Below are 14785 nucleotides of genomic sequence, written 5' to 3'. Positions count from 1 at the left end.
GACAGGATGGGTCATGTGAAGCTGTGATTTTTCAGTCAGCCCTTCACAACATGTGTAAGGCCATGCCAAACAATACTTTTTCACTCAATACCTTGCTGTCCAGGACATTTAGCTGGTCCCAAAGTGTACGATTTTTTCTTCAACTTGAAAGATCGTATGCTGCACACGCACGCACGCACGTACATATGTATTCAGTGGATTTCATATGAAACCGTGAGAAAGCTATGTTACATGATACAACTAGATCAACATTTCCAAAGCACATGGATTTTCATTTGATTCTGAAGCATTGTTTCAGTATCCCACCATTCATTATCATCATAGACTGCTGACTGTATCCTCCCCTCGGGGTAGACCTGTTGTGGTATTTTTCCACTGGAGGTTGTGAGGTCCTGGAGGAGGTGGTAATATACAGTCCGGTTCCAAAACGGACACAAATATTATCAGTGAAGCATTCCAGGTACATCCGAGTTCTGTTTCTAATATGACAAACTGATGGTGAAAGACAATGGAACGAACAGGCACAATTCACCAGTCATGACTCTGGTCACATCCCTAGCAATTATCACCAACGGTAATACTCACACTGACAACAGCGCAACATTGTCCGCCTTTAATTTTAATTGGAACTAAATACCGGGCCATCAAATGATATCTTGTTTGGCTAAATGCGAGTCCTATTTCATAAACATAATTTCGAAGACATACATTATTTACATTAGGGATCGGCCCGTCCAGCCTTCTATTTATAAACCCAAAGAATTTTCAACACTTTCCGTGAATCTTAGGAAACGGTCGTAAAATATCTCTGGCTTGTGTATAATTATGTTCTTAAAAATGAGATTCTTAAAGCATTGTGATTTATTTGGTGTTTCACTCCTGAGCCTATAGCTACGAACGATTGATCCATTTAAATGTAAAATCAACAGTATTTTGTGTGTGAAATCGGGGGAGGGGGTTAACATTAGTACATTTGTCTGCAACAAATTCATGAAAATGAGTTGGTAGCATTAATGCGAGAAACGTTGGATTACGCTTTGGGATATGTTTGTTTGTTTGTTTTTTATCGTCGCACTCAGCAATATTCCAGCTGTAAGGCGGTGGTCTGTAAATGATCGAATCTGAGTCGGACAATCCAGTGATTGCTTTAACAAGCTTTTTTTGCGCTGCTTTTAGCAATATTCCAGCAATATGATAAAGGAAGACACCAGAAATGGGCTTCACACATTGAGCCCATGTGGGGATTCGAAACAGCCTTCGCCATGACCAGCAAACACTTTAACCAATAGACTAGGGTAGATGTCAGGATGTTTATGCATATCTTGAAATAACGAGGTAGAAAAGGAATTCTATATTTTTATATCATATATATTCAGAATTGTTATTTATAAAAATATACTTGGAAGATTTCGAGGATATGATTACATGTTTGGAATTGATGCGTTTGCTGATATACAAACCATGCATGATAGAACGATATTTGTAAATAATCAAATTTTAGTGGTCTTCTATTTAGTTTTGAACGTTGGGACGAAAATAGATATTTGTCAGTAAAATTAGCTAAATAAGCATAACAAATTGTCTCAATTGTTTGCATACATATGAAATAAAATATCAATACTTTATCAGGTGACGTAGAGTAGCAAGAATAGTTTTGCTACACAATGACAAAACGCCAATCTCGATTATCAGCCAGGTGTAAAAGGTAAAAAACGGTGCAAATCATATGAATGCATCACAGACAATCAAAGGGATTTGAAAAGTTGGAGAAATTACAGTTGCATAGCACCCGCAAAAAACTAGTATGCCTGGGAAGGCAATATCCCCCGAGTAAATACATGTATGGTACACATACTTACACCAATGATACTATGGTGACTTTTTATAGTGTAAACTACCTACCAATTTGGAGTATTATGTGTCTATTATAACCCTACTTCGTTTATTTCACAAAAAGAGGACCGCCTCCATCTAGTGGCAGAGCGTCCGCCCAGAGAGAGGAGGGTCCGGGTTCGATCCAGGCCACGTCATACCAAAATATGCTATAAGATGGTACTTGTTGTTACCCTGTCTGGCGCTCGCTTCGGATACATTCATAAAATAATTATTGTGTGTCTATTATTACGCATCTTTCGTAATCTACCAAATGAGACAATTCTAGTCTATTTCAAGGCAAGCGGTTTATAGCACCTACGCAATAGTAGTATCGCTTGAAAAGGTCTTTCTCCCAAGGGAAAAAATGTATCATATTAATACTTACCTAAATAATAGTGTTATAGCTTCTTCCGATATATTCCAGGCATTAATACTTCATGTCTATTATTACGCGTCTTTCGTAATCTACTAAATGAGACAATTCTGGGCTATTTCGAGGCAAGCAGTATATAACACGTAGGCAATAGTAGTATCGCTTGAACAGGTCTTTCTCCCAAGGGAATAAAGGTATCATATAAATACTTACCTAAATAATAGTGTTATAGCTTCTTCGGATAAATTCCAAGCATGAATATTTTGTGTCTATTATTACGCGTCTTTCGTAATCTACCAAATGAGACAATTCTAGGCTCTTTCGAGGCAAGCGGTTGATATCACCTAAGCAATAGTAGAATCAATTATAAAGGTCTTTCTCCCAAGGGAATAAAGGTATCATATAAATACTTACCTAAATAATAGTGTTATAGCTTCTTCGGATATATTCCAAGCATGAATATTTTGTGTCTATTATTACGCGTCTTTCGTAATCTACCAAATGAGACAATTCTAGGCTATTTCGAGCCAAGAGGTATATAACACATAGGCAATAGTAGTATCGCTTGAACAGGTCTTTCTCCCAAGGGAATAAAGGTATCATATAAATACTTACCTAAATAATAGTGTTATGGCTTCTTCGGCTATATTCCAAGCATGAATATTTTTTGTCTATTATTACGCGTCTTTCGTAATCTACCAAATGAGACAATTCTAGGCTATTTCGAGCCAAGAGGTATATAACACATAGGCAATAGTAGTATCGCTTGAACAGGTCTTTCTCACAAGGGAATAAAGGTATCTTAAATACTTACCTAAATAATAGTGTTATGGCTTCTTTGGATATATTCCAAGCATGAATATTTTGTGTCTATTATTACGCGTCTTTCGTAATCTACCAAATGAGACAATTCTGGGCTATTTCGAGGCAAGCGGTTGATATCACCTAAGCAATAGTAGTATCACTTATAAAGGTCTTTCTCCCAAGGGAATAAAGGTATCATATAAATACTTACCTAAATAATAGTGTTATGGCTTCTTTGGATATATTCCAAGCATGAATATTTTTTGTCTATTATTACGTGTCTTTCGTAATCTACCAAATGAGACAATTCTGGGCTATTTCGAGGCAAACGGTTGATATCACCTAAGCAATAGTAGTATCAATTATAAAGGTCTTTCTCCCAAGGGAATAAAGGTATCATATAAATACTTACCTAAATAATAGTGTTATGGCTTCATCGGATATATTCCAAGCATGAATATTTTGTGTCTATTATTACGCGTCTTTCGTAATCTACCAAATGAGACAATTCTGGGCTCTTTCGAGGCAAGCGGTTGATATCACCTAAGCAATAGTAGAATCAATTATAAAGGTCTTTCTCCCAAGGGAATAAAGGTATCATATAAATACTTACCTAAATAATAGTGTTATAGCTTCTTCGGATATATTCCAAGCATGAATATTTTGTGTCTATTATTACGCGTCTTTCGTAATCTACCAAATGAGACAATTCTAGGCTATTTCGAGCCAAGAGGTATATAACACATAGGCAATAGTAGTATCGCTTGAACAGGTCTTTCTCCCAAGGGAATAAAGGTATCATATAAATACTTACCTAAATAATAGTGTTATGGCTTCTTCGGCTATATTCCAAGCATGAATATTTTTTGTCTATTATTACGCGTCTTTCGTAATCTACCAAATGAGACAATTCTAGGCTATTTCGAGCCAAGAGGTATATAACACATAGGCAATAGTAGTATCGCTTGAACAGGTCTTTCTCCCAAGGGAATAAAGGTATCATATAAATACTTACCTAAATAATAGTGTTATGGCTTCTTCGGATATATTCCAAGCATGAATATTTTGTGTCTATTATTACGCGTCTTTCGTAATCTACCAAATGAGACAATTCTGGGCTATTTCGAGGCAAGTGGTATATAACATATAGGCAATAGTAGTATCGCTTGAACAGGTCTTTCTCCCAAGGGAATAAAGGTATCATATAAATACTTACCTAAATAATAGTGTTATTGCTTCTTCGGATATATTCCAAGCATGAATATTTTTTGTCTATTATTTCGCGTCTTTCGTAATCTACCAAATGAGACAATTCTAGGCTATTTCGAGCCAAGCGGTATATAACACTTAGGCAATAGTGGTATCGCTTGAACAGGTCTTTCTCCCAAGGGAATAAAGGTATCATATAAATACTTACCTAAATAATAGTGTTATGGCTTCTTTGGATATATTCCAAGCATGAATATTTTGTGTCTATTATTACGCGTCTTTCGTAATCTACCAAATGAGACAATTCTAGACTATTTCGAGGCAAGGGGTTGATAGCACCAAAGCAATAGTAGTATCACTTATAAAGGTCTTTCTCCCAAGGGAATAAAGGTATCATCTATATACTTACCTAAATAATAGTGTTATGGCTTCTTCCGATATATTCCAAGCATGAATACTTCATGTCTATTATTACGCGTCTTTCGTAATCTACCAAATTAGACAATTCTGGGCTATTTCGAGGCAAGCGGTATATAACACGTAGGCAATAGTAGTATCGCTTGAACAGGTCTTTCTCCCAAGGGAATAAAGGTATCATATAAATACTTACCTAAATAACAGTGCTATGGCTTCTTTGGATATATTCCAAGCATGAATATTTTTTGTCTATTATTACGCGTCTTTCGTAATCAACCAAATGAGACAATTCTGGGCTATTTTGAGGCAAGCATATAACACGTAGGCAATAGTAGTATCGCTTATACAGGTCTTTCTCCCAAGGGAATAGATGTATCATTTTGTGTTATGGCTTCTTAGGATATATTCCAAACATGAATGCTTCATGTCTATTATTACGGCCTTTCGTAATCTACCAAATGAGACAATTCTATGCCATTTCAAGGTAAGGGGTATATAGCACCTCGCAGTTCTGCCCCATTTAAAGGCACCTCTGTAATAGTAGTATCGCCAAAACACCTACGCAAAAATAGTATAGCTGGAAAGGCTCTATCTCCCAAGGAATAAGTGTATCTTCTCATCTTTTACCGAAATGATACCATGACTGTTTCTCAGGTTTTTCTTAGTATTGTGTGTCTATTATTCAGCGTCCTTCGTAAATCACCAAACAAGTCCACGTCGCTTCTTACAGGATAAATAATAATTTGTTTCCAAACATATTACAAGAGTTTTTTTCGAAAGAATGATTAAAAAAAACTTTGACAGAATAAGGATGCAGTATTTACTTGTTTAATGCTTCAGCTGAAATGTAATCTAAACCCACTGCCTTGCCACATTTAGCATGATTAACTGCCGTCTCGAGCACCTCATGGCTTTGTATTTGCCTCGAAAAAGACCAGTTTCAACAGGGATAACAGAACTCCTCCATCAGCAACATCCCCTATAATTTTCTGTGATTAGGCCTCATTTAAATAAATCACTGTGTTCCACACTATATTAAGTCTGATATTCACGGTTCCACCTATTGAGAGCAACGTTCTCATTTGTGACAATACAATCCTCCTGGATTACCTCCCCTGGTATAGAGCTGCGTTTTTCATCAGCTTTACCAATATAGTGGATTGGTTTAAAAAATCATGGCAGTCTGTTTGTTTACATTAATCCAAAAGTCGCTACTGTTCCTTTGACTGAGATTCCTCTCACATTAATAGAGTCACCTTGTCAAGTGATTTTTGCTCATACCCATACCGATGCTTTAAAATCTTCTTCCTTAGGGCAGATTTACAATTAAGCCATTCCCGTTCTGAAGAGATTTCATTATCCCATGCACTGGGACAAAAGTGCGTCACACCAACAAAGGTTTACGAAATGACTTGTCCCAGAACCAAGCATTTCTCTGGGAGGTAAACCCAGCTTTCCTATCAAGTTCAGGATAAACACATTTTAAAATATATGTTCCAAATTCTATACAATGTAAAGTGTCCTTCACTTATAAATAAAACCTGGTGCAGAGGCGGGTCCAGCTTGTTTTATCTATTCTTGAAAATTATTTTATAACATTATATAAGCCACATATACTGTACATATACTGACAAAAAGTACTGTATATATACTGACAAAAAGTAAGGGAACGTTTATAACGAGCACGAAACTGCTTGTATGTGCTTTGTGCCCCTCTGTCACTCAAATGGTAGGCTAGATAATTTGTAGCAATAAGTTTCAATAACACTTGGGCAATAATACTGACTTTGTTCCCTTCTGTCACTCACATGGCAGGCTAGATACATTTGTGACAATCAGTTTCAAGAACACTTGGACCATAATACTGATTTTGTGCCCTTCTATTACTCACATGGCAGGCTAGATACATTTGTGACAATTATACTGGCTGGTATTTTTTCAATGGCTGAGTTGAAATCTCAGCCTAAATCTTTTACCCATGATACAATAATCACTGCTACAATTTATTTCATATAGTTGAGTTGGTAAGCATCCAGGAATGTATCTGGAAAAGTGTTGAGTTTTTCAAGCATAAAATAGACAAATACAAATGTTAACGGTCATTCACATTCCGCCGATCCCTTGACGCACGTGATGCCCAAGGCTTCCTTCGGGAGGCAGAAGGCTTCGCTGCATGTTTTACTCTGGTATATGTCCCTCACAGTGCAGAGAGATTTGCTGATAATGTCAGTTATATAAACAGGAAATAGTCAATGGAATTCAGACACGGGCCAAGAAGTCAAACTAAACCATGTTACCAAGTTTATTGACATCACATAGCTATATGCACAGTTAGCTCTATCAGACAATCGGTTGTGCATTATTGTTTTCTTTTTCTTTTTTTATAAAAAGAAATACCTGTTACATAAAATGGGCTTCTGTCCAGAGTAGAAGAAAGCCCATGACATATTGCACAACTCAGTACATCTTAGATTTGTTACCCATATAACATACTTCTCACTCACACATTCACTCTAGTAATACACACATAGTGCATATATCAAGTATACATAAATTATCGAAGCTCATTTTTATGATACAACATCCAAGCTTCACACAATTTCTGCTGATTACCTGTCTTGAAAGCAATATCTTTTTAACGTTGTATCATGAAGACCTTCCTCTTTATAATCATGAAAATAAGGTTTTGTATTTTGAAATTTGAATCTATAAATATATAATTTTGCAATACGTAAAAGTAAATCGAACACTTGATATGTTTTCAGGTTCTCTTTAAAATTAGTTGGTTACAACAGTAAGTGAAAGATAAAATGTGACAGGTTTGTTGTAGGGATTAGAAGGGACTATTATCAATTGCGTCTTTCAGTTAATTACACTCAACATTGTCCTTGGTATTGTATGTAATTGAAATCTGTGCAGCCCCCTGACCATTCACACGCGCCATTGGTCTGTTGTTCCAGACATTGAAGTGTGGTATAAAACAACAAAACAAACTTCCCCAGTGTGGGCAGTGGAACCATATATGGGGCGTCGTCTATTTCAGCAACAGTACACTTCGCGAACTCTACAGGGCAGTTTGCCAACAGTGTTATGAATAAAACTTAATGCACGACGTTATGCACAATGTCTCGCCTAATTTTGGTACAGGGCAGTTTGCCAACAGTGTTATCAATACAACTTAATGCACCAGTGATTCATGTAATTTTCAGTTGACCCCTTCAGTAACAATGTAGACACACACAGGCAGCCAGTAACAATAGAGTTGTTACTGTGGATCTATAACACAGTATCCCTCAATTACAAAGAGAGATCACACAATGATTTAAGGACATTGGTATAAATCCATCGACATCTAGATACATTGTGGCACATTTTCCAGTTCGACATGTTTTTTTACACATTGTTACACATTAGTTCCAGTGCGCCGGGATATTGCTGGGTGCGGTGCTAAACAAGAAACAAAACACAATTGACGGTTGCAGTAACACAAAATACAGTGAGTGAATTAAACACCACTTTGAACAGTATTTCAGTTATATCATGGCGCATCAGACTGACGTGGGATGAAAGCCCAAATAGGCGCAGGCCTTCCGCCGAGTGTTAGCGAAAGGGTGAGCGTATCATGCCACACCAATGGCACCCGTCACAAACACATGCCAATCAAGACATGTCAATTGTTCTCACAAACAACCCAAGGAAACTCTCTGGCACAAATAGAATTGGTCCAGGTCAAACTAAGTTTGTTGTGTGAGGCGTGCCCCGACGGCGTGAATCGTTGCTCTTAGTATCAATCACTGGATAGTTTGATCAGGACTGATTATTTACAGACCGCCATCATAAAACTGGAATATTCCCGAGAGCGCACGCACGCACGCACGCACGCACGCACGCACGCACGCACAAACACACTTTTATCAAACCGGAGCCCTGTAGCCATTTCAAATAAAAGCCATATGCATGTCTGTTTCAAATATTCAGCAGAAAATATAGATGTTAACAAGTTGTGCGTTTAGAGTTTTTCAGATTTTTGCAAGCAGTCGAATACGGAGGATAGAGGACCCCACAGTGATCGTTTACTTAAGAAATTAATTAGCCATGTTAGATGATATAACCAAAAGCCAGTTGCCATAACGGGCGATAATGTAGCTGATTAAACCAGTTAAAACCAATTACAGTTTGCAGATGTGTTGGAGTTTAAGCTATCCATCAATTTAGGCTGTAGATGAGCCTCACTATAGAACAGTTACAATAAACCTTATGAACATCTTCTGACACAACTAGGGACTTTTATCTATAAACTGTTAAAAACGCAAGTCAGATTAATATTTGCTTCTATTCAGGTTGTGAGCTAGACTAATGCTGAGTCTATACAATTTTGATGTAAACAAACTATTGCATTTAAATTGAAAAGGAGTCCCAGTGAGATGGGAGATTCAGACTTCGGGAAAATCTAGACTTGCTTCATTGAGAGCTAAGTCATTACAGTAAGGGCTAAGCAGAAGTTTAAATAATATGGTTCAGGGACTGTGCCAAAGGCTAGTTGTGAGCATGTATCTTCAGAACTTCATTATTGGCCTGTCTTCCTTCTGGCGAACCGTTCCAACAAATAGACTTGTATATAAATTGTTTTCGCATCTGTCACGACTTCGTTACCGACATTGGTGAAACTAATATATGTGGTGATGATTAGCACTAATTATGATATCGTATTCGACATAATAAGCGCCCGGGTCGCTCTCAAAATTAGAAATAGGGGGCTCTTATTAGAATATTATTTTGGTGAAAAACAAGAGAGTTGAAAGATCGTAAATTTCGTCCTTTATGCTGACAACCTGAAATGTTTATATACCACAGATATATTTTTTTCTCAGAATTTAATTTCCCATAATTAAGGATGCATACAACACACGTAAAATACACGAATAAATAAGTCTTGTGCACATTGATCAACCGGAATGTTAATTGGGATTGTTCACTAGCCAATATATTAACAAATGTCGCCTTGGGCGCTTATTAGAGGGGGCGCTTATTAGGTCGAATACGGTAATGTAATTTGAATAAAATAAAGACGAAAATATTTTCGTGGCTATTTTGCAAGAGAAATGTTTTTTGTTTTTTTATTTTGTTGTATAAATACATAATAGTTCCATGTAATGCCATGAAATCAATTTACACATTATCGACTGGCATAGCAGCAAAAACCTTGATATATGAGAGTTTGACTTTAGAAGGGTAACAGGCGTTAATGTGTCTCCAAGATGACATACCTAGATGCGTTTTCATCCAGTATTTTATATTCTTTAAAAACATAATAAATATTGAAATAATAAAATTCACCAGTTCTCATGTTCAAATGTTCTATGGCAATAGATACCTATGGGTCACCATCTACAAAGATAATTTAGTAGTTCAGTTTCTGTGAGCTTTATTATCCTTCTAAGGAAAAGTACGTGTTGCACATTTGGACCTAGTCAATAAGAGTAAAATATGTTTATACCAGGTATTGAACTTTGTATAAATACGCCCGTCATACATTTTATGAAGCAGAAATTCTGCGAAGATTTTAATGTATCAAAGTTGTTCCTTTATCAAACTTTTCCCTAGCGTATTTATACATAGGTTTGAAAAGGGTACCCGTGTACTGTACGATTCGGGTAGATCCATTACTCAAGTAGTCCTCTAGTACTCGTACCCCTAGTACTCGTACCTCTAGTACTGGGCGCACGTGAGTTTTCGCTTTTGAGGGACAACGTCACGTATGGATGAATGTTAACGTGTCTGAGGCGACGTCACGTATGGATGAATGTTAACGTGTCTGAGGCGACGTCACGTATAGATGAATGTTAACGTGTCTAAGGCGACGTCACGTATAGATGAATGTTAACGTGTCTGAGGCGACGTCACGTATAGATGAATGTTAACGTGTCTGAGGCGACCGATTCAGGAAATATTACCTACTACTAGCACATATTTGTAAGCAACTGTGAGCTGCTGCTAGTAGATACAAAGACGGTCTCTCAATCTCTGGAGGCTAACATTTACTGCTACTACTAGCTGACAGTAACAATTAAATAGTATAACCATTACGATGTGTGTTCACAGGGGTGCATTTCACGCCATACTGGAACATGCAGTGTCCGACGTAGCGTTCAGCAGATGGTAGGATGTCTGTCATCATTTTGTTGTTTTTTATCTCCGGTCTAGACAGGCTAGGCTTAGTATCTTCATATGGTATGTATTTTATACATCACCTAATGTACAAACAACCAATATAGATATAGTTATACGGTCCTATAATAGAAGATCGTTAAAGTTTCCATGCACACATGGGAGACAGTCAGCAAGGACAGCTACCTGATTAACCATGATCTATAAAGATTTCGACAAAGGGCGCATGTTAATTAATTTCTTCAGCCTAAACAAACAGACAAAATGAACGACGGAGCTCATCGGATGTCGTCATTTTGAAAAAACCCTGATGGGTATAGTTTAATAATATAAAATCATCTCTGCAGTGAAAAAAGGTTTCGGATTGCGTCGATTATTACTATTCCCTTGTTGTCATCCATGTTTTCTGGTATAAACCTACACTTGTGTATTTGTCGTCATTCACTTGATGATCAGTTAATGAATTTATTACAGGTATAATTAGTGGTGTCACTACTCAGATTACCTAATAAACGTTCCCATTTGGCATTCCAAGTTTGAAGTGAGGTGAAATGTGTGTTATGTAATATACATGTGGCAGCCCAGCAAGAGATGAATGATCAGTTGATTTACTTTTTTGTAAATTAACGGATCATTCCTGGCCATCAAAGGATCAACAGAAAATATGTTGATTCATTAATCACTGTTATCTTGCACAGTGGATTTGTCAAAAGTAAGTGTTTACATGTGTAGGTTTACTAAAGCAAAGGGAATACACTCGTATCATGGCGTGAAGTGCCAATGTAAGAACATACTTTGTTCAAAGGATTAACCCATAATACGGTGATTGATTGCTCATTGTTATCTAACTCAATGGAATTTTTTTAAGAACCGTAGACATCATGAAAATAGTTGTCACGTGGGCTTTCTCAGCTGACCTTCGAGACTTGACACCTATATGAAACAATTGAAACAAACTAAGTGATCAGTTGAGAAACGAACACGGTATATATCTCGAAACCATATTTTGAAATATTTGATTGTTACAGAGACACGTGACATCGAATAAGTTTCTTTGTACAGCTGCAGGCGTGTGGGATTTTGTTCCTTTATGTGGATATTCACGAGTACATTCCTCGAACAAGGAAGCTGCCTAAAATCGACCATGTATTTTTGGTAGGTTGTAATTATGATATTTGCATTTTGTTTTCATAGTTCTTCATGCGCGATAGACGTTGTTTTCATAAGTCTTTTCCTTTGTAAGCGTGTATATGTTGCAGTCAATGTGTAAAATGTGATTCACTGAGGCAATTTATGAAATGTTTAAATATTTCAGTCATTTCACAAATTGACTGAAAAATCTGTCCATATATTTAACAGATTGACTAAAAATTATTAAGACACTCAAAAACATCACAATTGATTAATTATGCTAGGATTAGAATCCAAACAATATACAAATGTACATTTAATCCTAACATTTTCAGTTACTTGGTGATGATATTAAACATAAAAAAATTTGGAATTTGTTATCATAATAATACAGATGGACATATTTTCAGGTCTATTTGTAAAATAACTGAATATTTTGGCATTTAATAAAGTTTGCACATTTTTTCTGTAAAAATATAAACAGGATAAAATAATCAATGCTCAGGTGAACTATTTATCTTGTGTTGTAAACAGAATTACCCAGCATGTGACTCCATTACTGATGGTACCCACAAAAATACCTACATTTCCTTATTATTTCCAAAACTGTATTTCATTTTGTTGATCAATGTGACCATACGCCCTTATACCATCGATTAAAGTGACAAATGCGCTTACGAATTGTGCAGCACAGGTCACGACCTAGTCTAGATTTCTGCTATATCATCCGGGTACTCACGGGGGAAAACAATAACAGAAGCAACAACCAGTCCCGGGGAATTACTTTAGATCAGTGCCCCTTTAATTGTCTTTGGCAAATTGCCCCGACGTGGTCAGAAAGAGTTATCACCCTTGACCGGCATGGCGATCGGTTTTCGATCAAACATTTATCGGTTAGATCTTGCTTTTGTTTATCTGTACTTACTTGCTCATTGGCCAAAATGTCTAGTCTTTGTGCACACATAATGTACAGTCTACAACCATTCACTATGGTTCTTTCTTTATATTGTCAGATACTGAGATGGAGAACGTCAACGGGCCGCTGAGCCTGCACATGACGCGTGTTTGTATTCCATGTCTGTAGGCCTGGTATGTGTGTAGGACTATATATATCATCAGGGAAACATCTAATCTCATCCAGATTATTAGTGTTAACTTGTTTTGCTGGAAGGTCTGTGTTCTTGGTTCAAAGTGAGGTCCATTTCGGGTGTTCCCTCCATTGTGTGAGATAAGGCCCACTCACTGATTCACTACAGGCCCTCTTATTTGTTTTTTGTTGTTGTTGGTGTTGTTATCGTAGTTGTTGTTGTTATGATTAACATTGAGGGAATATGTAGACATATGAGATGAGTGAAGGATCATAAAGATCATTGAGCATCCGACAAATTTATAGTATCTTATTCAATATTGTAATCATTGATTACCTCCCTTTGCAACCCTGTAATATGTCAAAATGTCAGTACCAATTTACATATATTTTTTTCCCAGGGTATCCAGGTGGGCCATGTCCTGCCACATTCAGGACATCTGAGTTGCAACCCTTGTTAGCCAATCAGGTATGTTGTATTCTACCCCTATACATGTTGGGAATTACATTAATGTATGCTGGCTTCATTGTTATACAAAGGCTAATTTACTGTTGTATAGATTTAGCACAAGCTAAGCACAGGTGCTGTGAACATTTATCTTTACGCAGTGCCACCATGATAAACTCAGGGATAACAAAAGAGGAATCATCGTACATCAATTTAAATCATGGATGTCATAATATGAAATACCACATTTGGAGTATTTTGGTACCTCATTATATCAGTCTTTCCTCACTGGATCATCAGCTGACACACTGTGATATTACTGAAACACTGTTCTAAGTTGTATTAAACCAACTCAACCATTCACTTTGCAAACTCGCTGACCTGATTATGGCAACTTTTGAAAGTATTACTTTTCCTGATCCTTTAGGCCATTTATTAAGCTATGAGGAGTGAGTTGGTATACAGTAATCAAAATGACTGTATACTCAGAAAGGAAGCTCTATTATTATGTACAAAGACCTAATATTGTACCCTTAGTATTGTTTTCAATGTAAATTGCCAGAATTGTGTGTTACTTATATATATCTGAAATGTACATGGGCCTATGGCCTCCCATACATGAACAAACATACACTCAACCTACAGGCTAACATGGAAACTGAAATATTCCAATTTGAAGTCAAGTGAGCTTATGTGATGGTGCATTGTCTGTCATCTGTCCATTGCGAACTTGTACACTTTCAAAACCTTCTCTGAATCTACAATGCCTATTGAAGTGAAATCTCAGTAATGATATTTCTAAAACTTGAGGTCATTTACAAAATATCACTTTTGCGTATTACACAGCCATTTCTGATGTGACATTATGAACTTGATGTGTGTTATGGGGTTTACATTTTTTGTGCATGTTTGTCTTGATTTGGGGAAACATCTGAGATTTTACCACTTGCTGAAACCCACGAGCGTGGAAATGGTGCTGACAAACCAAGGAAAGTAATCAGGGCAATTCTGGGATTTCAACCCATTGTCATAGATTACTGGCATATAAAGGGATGCAGCTTAGTCTCTGAAAATGTATTATATTGATAGACACAAATAACTACATTTTAATGTAAAAGTAGACCCAGTGAGATGGGCTGGGTGGAAGGGAAAATAATAGTTCAAGTACTGTGAGACAGACAGGGATGCAACTCTGCCCAGCAAATTGAGGTGGCTTCTTTGATGCCTGTATCACCTGTGCCTTCTATGGCCTTTAACTTTCACATACATCGTT

The sequence above is a fragment of the Haliotis rufescens genome, unplaced genomic scaffold (assembly GCF_023055435.1).
Source record: "Haliotis rufescens isolate VD_foot unplaced genomic scaffold, xgHalRufe1.0.p SCAF_67, whole genome shotgun sequence".
Taxonomy (NCBI): domain Eukaryota; kingdom Metazoa; phylum Mollusca; class Gastropoda; order Lepetellida; family Haliotidae; genus Haliotis; species Haliotis rufescens.
The sequence above is the reverse complement of the archived record's forward strand: the minus strand, read 5'-3'. Positions refer to the sequence as shown.